Here is a 7,782-nt window from a genome sequence, read left to right on the forward strand (position 1 = left end):
ACATGCCTAAGCTTATGCATAAAGCATAATGCATGCCTTATGCATAGAGCTTAATACATGCTTAATGCATTTAGCTTAAAGCATGCATAGAGCTTAGGTATGTAGAGTTCATTATGTATAGAGCTTAATACATGCTTAATTAATTTAGCTTAAAGCATGCATAGAGCTTAGGTGTGTAGAGTTCATTAAATATGTTACCAATCACTTTTTTAATTTTATGTTTTGTAATTCTTGCACTTATCCTCTCCTTTGGCTTAACAATAAAGAGGTAAGCTATCTTTTTCTTGTAATCATTAATGCAAGCTCTATGATTATTACACCCTTGGGTGTCGAGTTTAGGTTTAGCTTAGTGCATAAAGATAATGCCTAAGTTTCATGCATAAAGAATTATGCATAGAGCTTAATGTATTCTTAAAGCTTATGCATAAAGCCTTATGCATAGATCGATATGAATGGCTTAATGCATTAAGCTTGAAGCATGCATAGAGCTTATGCTGCATAAAGCCTTATGCATAGATCTTAATGTATGCTTTAAGCTTTATGCATAAGCATGCATAGAGATTATGCATAAAGCTTTAAGCATGCCTTATGCTATTTAAGCTTTATGTTATTTATATTTAACGCTCTTATGTTATTTAGATGAAAAAGGTCTACATCCTATCTACATACAGTGACTCGAGTACCCCGAGCATCATTCCATCTCGTGAGGTAAAATCCAATGCTCTTATTCTTTTTATTTATATTTATTTCACCTTTGGGTTTTGGGGTTTTAATTTTTATATGTAAATTAATCTTATGCCTAAGCTTATGTGGCATAAAGCTTTATGCATGCCTAAGCTTATGCTGCATAAAGCATAGAGCTAATGCATGCATAAAGCTTTATGCATACGTAAGCTTATGCGTTAAAGATCAATGCATTTAAGCTTTATGCATAGAGCTTAATGCAAGTTTTAAGCTTATGCATTAAATCTCAATGCATAAGCTTATGCATAAAAAAACACTGTTCGGATAAAATAGGTATATTTTTTGAAAATGAGAAACATTTGGCATCTTTCAAAGATTCCATAAAAAAGGTTCCGTTTTTACCTCTTTTTCAAAAGTGGTCTATGCATGCGTACAACACTGCCAAAAAATGATAATATTTTGGACACTTTACACATTTCTTACAAAAATTGACATGAAAAAAAAGACTTCGTTTTACTTACTTTTTGAGATTATAATTGAAAATCTAACAATAGGTTTTCAAAAAACATGCCAAAATAGAGACAATGTTTATTGCATATAATTCAGTAGAAAGAAAAAAAAGTACCTTTTTCTAGGAGCTCCTCACTTGGAGGCACATGATTTAGAGGATAGTCCAACCACCAAGGACATCTCTTATATTCCCAATCAAAAACCCCTCTCTCAACCCATTCCTTGGGGTACATTGTTTCCGAGGAATTTGGATCTACCCATTCTTTGATTGCTTCTATCTCTTCGTCCATTAGCAATGAGTAGCTGCACCCACCTATATATCCAAAATAAAACAAACAGCACTAAAATATTTTTTTTAATGCGTATATGTATTTTCTGCAAAAATAGAATGGCATTAGAAGATATATACCTATAGACAACCCTCTTTGCGGCATTCTCCACCTCAGGTTGCTTTTGGCCTTCCTTCACTTTTCCAATCTTTGCCCACACCTCATGGAAGGCCCATGGTATGTGTTTCGATCGCTCCTCTTGCACCCATTGTATAAATGGTGGGATGTAGATAACATCATCATATACTACAATAAACCCTCCAAAATAGAGTCCGCCTCCCCTATTAGCTCTTCCCAATACAACTCTTTCTTCATATGCAGCAACGTCTTTTTGTTATCCCCAAACATCTCTGAAATTACCTTGTCCTTTGCCTTCCCGGTCATAAGCATTTGAAGCAATTCTGTCTTCCTATTTTAGCATCATACCAAAGCCATAAGAGATTAGATGTTAAGGTTAGTTTATGTTAAGGGAGGTTTATTGACATGTGACATACCTTTGAGTTGAAATTCGAGATATGGCGACTGTGTAGAGCTTTTCTTTGGTCAGAGCAACCAATCCCTTCTTGGACCAATCATACTTATATACGAGTTGAAAGAATGCATCACCATTGGATGGGTTTGCAATTATGAGCATCTTGTATGCTCTATCTCGAAATGTTTGCTCTACACCATGTCTGGCTTTCTCACATTTTGTCTCATATTCTTGCAACCCCATGGCATGTCTATCAATGCATGATATAGCTTGCTTCACCGCATTTTCAAACGGTGTCTACGTATAACGAAAAGGACTCATTATCACTCACACGATTAAAAAACATTGATAATCCGTTTATTAATAAAAGATGGGAAATGCAAACACTACCTTCCACACACGCTGTGCCAAGATTATAGCTGGAGCATTGTACCATTGCTCTCCACTTTGTCGCTCCAAACTAAGCTCCATTAAAGCCCACCTCCTTATGTCTTCACCAAGGTAGTCCAATATGGATGATTTGTCTCACATGTATATATGTCTAAAAATGTATTAAGCTATATGTATTTTATTGCACACACATACATTTTATAGTTTAGGCTATGTAAATATGTACATATATATATTGATGTTAATAAATGTGTGTGGTGTGTGTGTGTGTGTGTGTGTGTAGCCTAATAGATATATAGTCTAATATATCTATATATCCTAAAATAAGTAAAAGACTAGTCTCTTTGTAAATACACACACGCACACACTAAAATACATATATCCCTGTCGGGGGATTCTTAGCCTAAAATATATACAATATAATAATATAAATATAGACGTGTGTGTGTGTGTATTTACAAAGAGACAAGCCTTTTATAAAAATAATACTTAGAACCAATAAATGTATATGTTTATGTATTTTTTATATATTTGTAGATACATATATATTTGTATATTTTTTATAAAAAAATTATCGTAATCATTCTCAATTGTGATTGCTCCACCTTGTTTTATCATTTCAACCGCCTACATTCTTAATCGTGATTGCTCCACCTTGTTTTATCATTTCAACCTCCTTCATTCTCAATCGTGATTGCTCCACCTGTTTCTTCATTTTTATATTTTCATTTCACATTTTTGTCTCTCCTGTCCTTTCTGCATCTTCGTATTACCTTCCTATGGAGCACACTGTCACCTTTGAGTGGAAGCTTGATGGCTGTAGCAAAAAATCTCAAACTTTAATACTTCTCCACCAGACCATGCTTGTTCACGGATATCTACAAGGGTTTTTGCCTTCTTCACACGCCCTTTCTGGAGTGAAAGCTACTAGGACCGATGGAAGCCTACAGGAAATCATCGCTCATTATGATATGGAGGGCAATAAAAACTACCTCGTAGATATTACTTGAAGTAAAACATATATGCTACAATGTAGTCCTCTTTGTGCTGCTGATAGTCTTGATTCTAGTGCTAATGACATTGCCCAAGATGTCTGACATTTGGAGAGTTCAATGGATAAAGAATTAGGGACACAAAACACCCATGTTCATATCTCGAGCTCCTCCTCTGAGAGTGACTTGAATGACTCAGCAACTGTTTTGCAACCAGGTGAAGGCACAAGCAATCCAAAAGGTTTAAAGCACAAGATCTCTGAAGATGAATGTATTGCTTCAGAGAGTATACTTTCAGTTCTTCGTAAGAAGGAGCAACCTTCTCTTCTACGTTCATTGTTGGAAAAAGTTACTCGAGTCATCCAAGTCCAGGAGGTGCCAAGACATTATGATGGTGATTCCATCCTAGAGTTTCCACCAACATATGGCAAAATAGGAAATATGGATGGAATGGAGCAAAAATATGATGGTCACCTATGGACACGTCCAGTAACATCAAACATGTCTGTAAGTTGTACCATGCGTATTAGCTATTGTGTTGGTACTTTGGAGTGCCATAGGCTCAGCTGTCCTTTTTACTTGAACAATAAAAGGTATAACAACACCTTCTTTCATGGACATCTGACAAAAAAGATTGCAATTGGACTTCTGACAAAGGATGAGAAATCTAAAATAGTTTGTCACTTTTGTCGCAAAATTGCACACTGTGTGCAAGTGTGTAGATGTATTGTGTATTATGTAATGCCTCGTGTGACATAACTATTACAAGAATGATGCTCCACACTGGGCTGCATGAACATCCAGTTCAGCCCATCCAGTTCAGCCAAGAACTTCAAGGTCAATGTTGGAGCACGTGAAAATGTTTGTTTCTCGAGTGTTGAAAGCCCAGAGAAGTGCAGATCCTCGAAAAATATAGATGGATATTGTGAAGGATATGCTATTTTCCTCCATGATGAATCAAAATGATGAGCTACCTACAAGTATAAGGGATCATGAGCTCTGCAATTTTTTGGAGGAGTTGAGTCCTCTTGTGGAAAACCAGAGGTGAGTATTCATTCTGTAACTTAATTATATTTGGAAGTATTTTTCTACATTCGGTCCTCTCTTTATTGTTAAATTATGTTTGTTAGGTTTAGACGCATTGTATCCCAGGAGAAAAGAAAATTGATGCTAGCAGGAGAGGCTTTGATAGCATCCTTCTTATACACAGAAGATCTCGCTATTCATTTATACAAGGTAGCCGTTTCCTAGGACAATGGCCCTGATGACAAATGTTATGTCTTGCGAGGACCAGCACATCAGCAGGCGTGGACTTGGTGAATCGCATGCGGTGTGATAGTGGAGGTGACTTGTCAAAGTCTTGGGTTTTGTTTGATCACACTTGTCGAGTTTTTGGTTGGTCAACAATGGCTTGTCATGTTTATGACCCAAGGTGAGACTACGTACTTCAATTTTTTCCTTTCTTTCATTTACCTTGAATGATAGCTGATTGAAAAAAATTCTCTCCAAAATCTTATAGTGTTCATCAAGAGCTGTTGACAATTGCCACATGCGAAATGAAGGAGGAGGATACAAAAAGCCAAGTACTATTTTGGGAAATGCTGAATAGCATAATGGAGCAATGCGGTTATGCACCCGCACACTTCTATGGGTTTATGGTGGCTGATGAAGCAGGGTCCAATTGGTGTGCAGTTAGGACCGTTTTCAATGGGGGTCCGCACAACATTATGGAGGACAGGGAGTGAACATGCTTATTCCATTGGAAACAAAGTTTGATGAAGCATGCTAAACAATGCGTGAAGGCAGATAGTCGACAACACCATATTGACTTGTGTGAAGAATGGAGATTGGCAACCAATAAGGAGTCAGCTTTCTTAAAAAGTAAAGAGATTCATGATGAGTGGTGCAGAAATGGACATGTTCATGAGGGAAAACTATCAGTGATGGATACGTGGATGAGTTGGGAAGTACGAATAGCACATTGGGGCAACCTCATGTCAAGGGTGAGAAATTTTATGGAGAAATGATATGTTGTATGGATATATTTGCATTGGAGTCAATTTTGTGAATTCTTGTATGAAACCTCTTGTGTGCAGGTGGTCTTGAGCTCGGTGGATTTAGCACAAACCCCTCGAACAAACTTATCTGAAAGTGTACATGGGAGTTGGCTTGCTGGTGAAGGATCCAAGGAAAAGGTTAGCTTGTATGATGCGTGCATTTCAGATATGGCAAACGCTTTACCACAAAGTGCAAAGCAATATGCATATCAAATGGGCAAGCACAAAGGTGAGGGACCAAGCTTGAGCAAGTTGTTGGATAGGGTGGCAGCAAGGTCAAGACTGACACCACCACAAGTGGCTCTCATGGTCCATGAAACAGTAGCTAATACTCCTATGTATGAGGAATCAAGGCCTCTACATGGAGATAAGGAGACTATTCAACGGAAGAGGGTGAGGACAATGGAAGTAGATCAATGCTCACATCGTCCAGGTTATGTCATGCAGAGCAGACATCGTCGAAACTGGGGAACAGCAAGAAGAGTAAGTTTTGGAGATAGATCTAGAATAAACAGTGCAGCAAGTCCCGCTTCAAGGGGAGGACCAAAAAGTCCAATGACTGGAGGAAACAAAGATGTCGGACATGAAGAGCCTAAACAACATTATGGCACAATGAGTGGAGGACAAATGCATGTAAAGGAAGAGGCTGTTGTGGACGCACAATGTGGGCCATTAGACGAACCCCATTGAACTCAAAAGTAAAATGTTTGGGAGGTATCGATGGAAGATTTAAGTGACTTAAGTGCAACTCATACATACAGGGAAGCTCTATTGGAGTTGTTGCCCCTAGCTTCTACTCAGAGCGACGACATCCTGGTCCGAGAGGGCCAAAGGCTCAAATGATGTGGTTTTGTCCTTCAGATGTTTCACACACATGGCATGTAGATCCAAACATAATATACAAGCCATCATACCCAGATATGTGGAAAGTGGATGTTGGGACCAACATAACCAGCCAAGAGGTAGAGAAATTAGTAAAGGCAGGGTTCAAGTTAGATGTTACTTATGAAGAACCTTTTGTATCGGGGGTGGGTGAAATGTCCACACAAGTAGCGGGCAACAAAGAAAGTGACAAGAGGCCACATGATGCTACACAGAATACAAAGAGATCAACCAAGTGGAGGCATTGGATTTCCAAAGAAGCAAAAAAGAGGATTGGTAGTGCCGAGGCCATGACAGCGACAGTCCTTAATGAGAGTGCATTTCATGCAAAGAGAATCTAGAGGAAAGTCTTACGTTGCATGTAAGCATATCTATTTTGTCTTCTTGCGAGTTTTGGGATTACATAAGAATGAGGATATGGTAATGCATCAACCGACACTATCACCAGAGGAAGTGGACAATATACTATCACGTCCTCGAGCAAGGATGTTTGTGCCTATACTTAAGCTTTAATCAAGCCTGTTTGTGCCTATACTTAAGCTTTAATCAAGCCTCTCATGTTTGTGCCTACTTAAGCTTTAATCAAGCCTTCCATGTTTGTGCTTACTTAAGCTTGTAAGGAAATGTGAAGTCAATCTTTGTAAAAAAATTTGACCCAATATTATTTTTGTCTTGCTTTGGGATGGAGTATACTGTCACGTACTCTAAAGTCTTATTGTAGGTAGCTTGCGACGCTATAGTAAAGGAGTTGTACCAACCATATATCTTCTTGTAAGGAAATGTGAACTCAATCTTTTTGTAAGAAAATATGAGCTGGGTATACTTGTTTTTACTTGTGTTGAAATAAACATTGGAAGAAAGGTACATAGATAGGTATTTTTGTGCCTATATTTAAGTTTCTTGGACATAAAATGTGTGTTTATATGTAGGAAGGTAGGTATGTAGGTATGTATGTATGCATGCATGCATGTATGTATGTATGTATTATACAAATGTGTGTATATATGTATGTATATATGTAGGAAGGTAGGTAGGTAGGTAGGTAGGTAGGTAGGTGTGTTTGAGAATATACATGTATATATGTATATATGTATGTATGTATGTATGTATGTGAATGTATTTATTTCTCTTTCATAAATACTTACTATATAAAAGCTCACCAAAATGTATCATTTTTCTTGCAAGCTCACATAAAACTATCTTATCTCCAAAAAGCTCGCCAAATAAAGCTCGCAAAAAAATCAAACCCTCCACTAACCACATCACTCTGCCACCCAAAAAGAGACCCCTCCCCATAGTGAATACCTAATTGCCTCACCAAACCTCATTGACATCAAGCTCTGCAGCTACCCAAGCCCACATCAAAGAAGCCACTATCACTGCTAACCCCACTAGCACGACTAACCCACCCCAACTTTGGTCCCAAGGCACACAATGTAAGAACCCCCACACCTAAGTGCCCAAGA

Source organism: Cibotium barometz, chromosome 45 (genome assembly GCF_041138505.1).
Source record: "Cibotium barometz isolate CiBa-2024 chromosome 45, ASM4113850v1, whole genome shotgun sequence".
Classification (NCBI taxonomy): domain Eukaryota; kingdom Viridiplantae; phylum Streptophyta; class Polypodiopsida; order Cyatheales; family Cibotiaceae; genus Cibotium; species Cibotium barometz.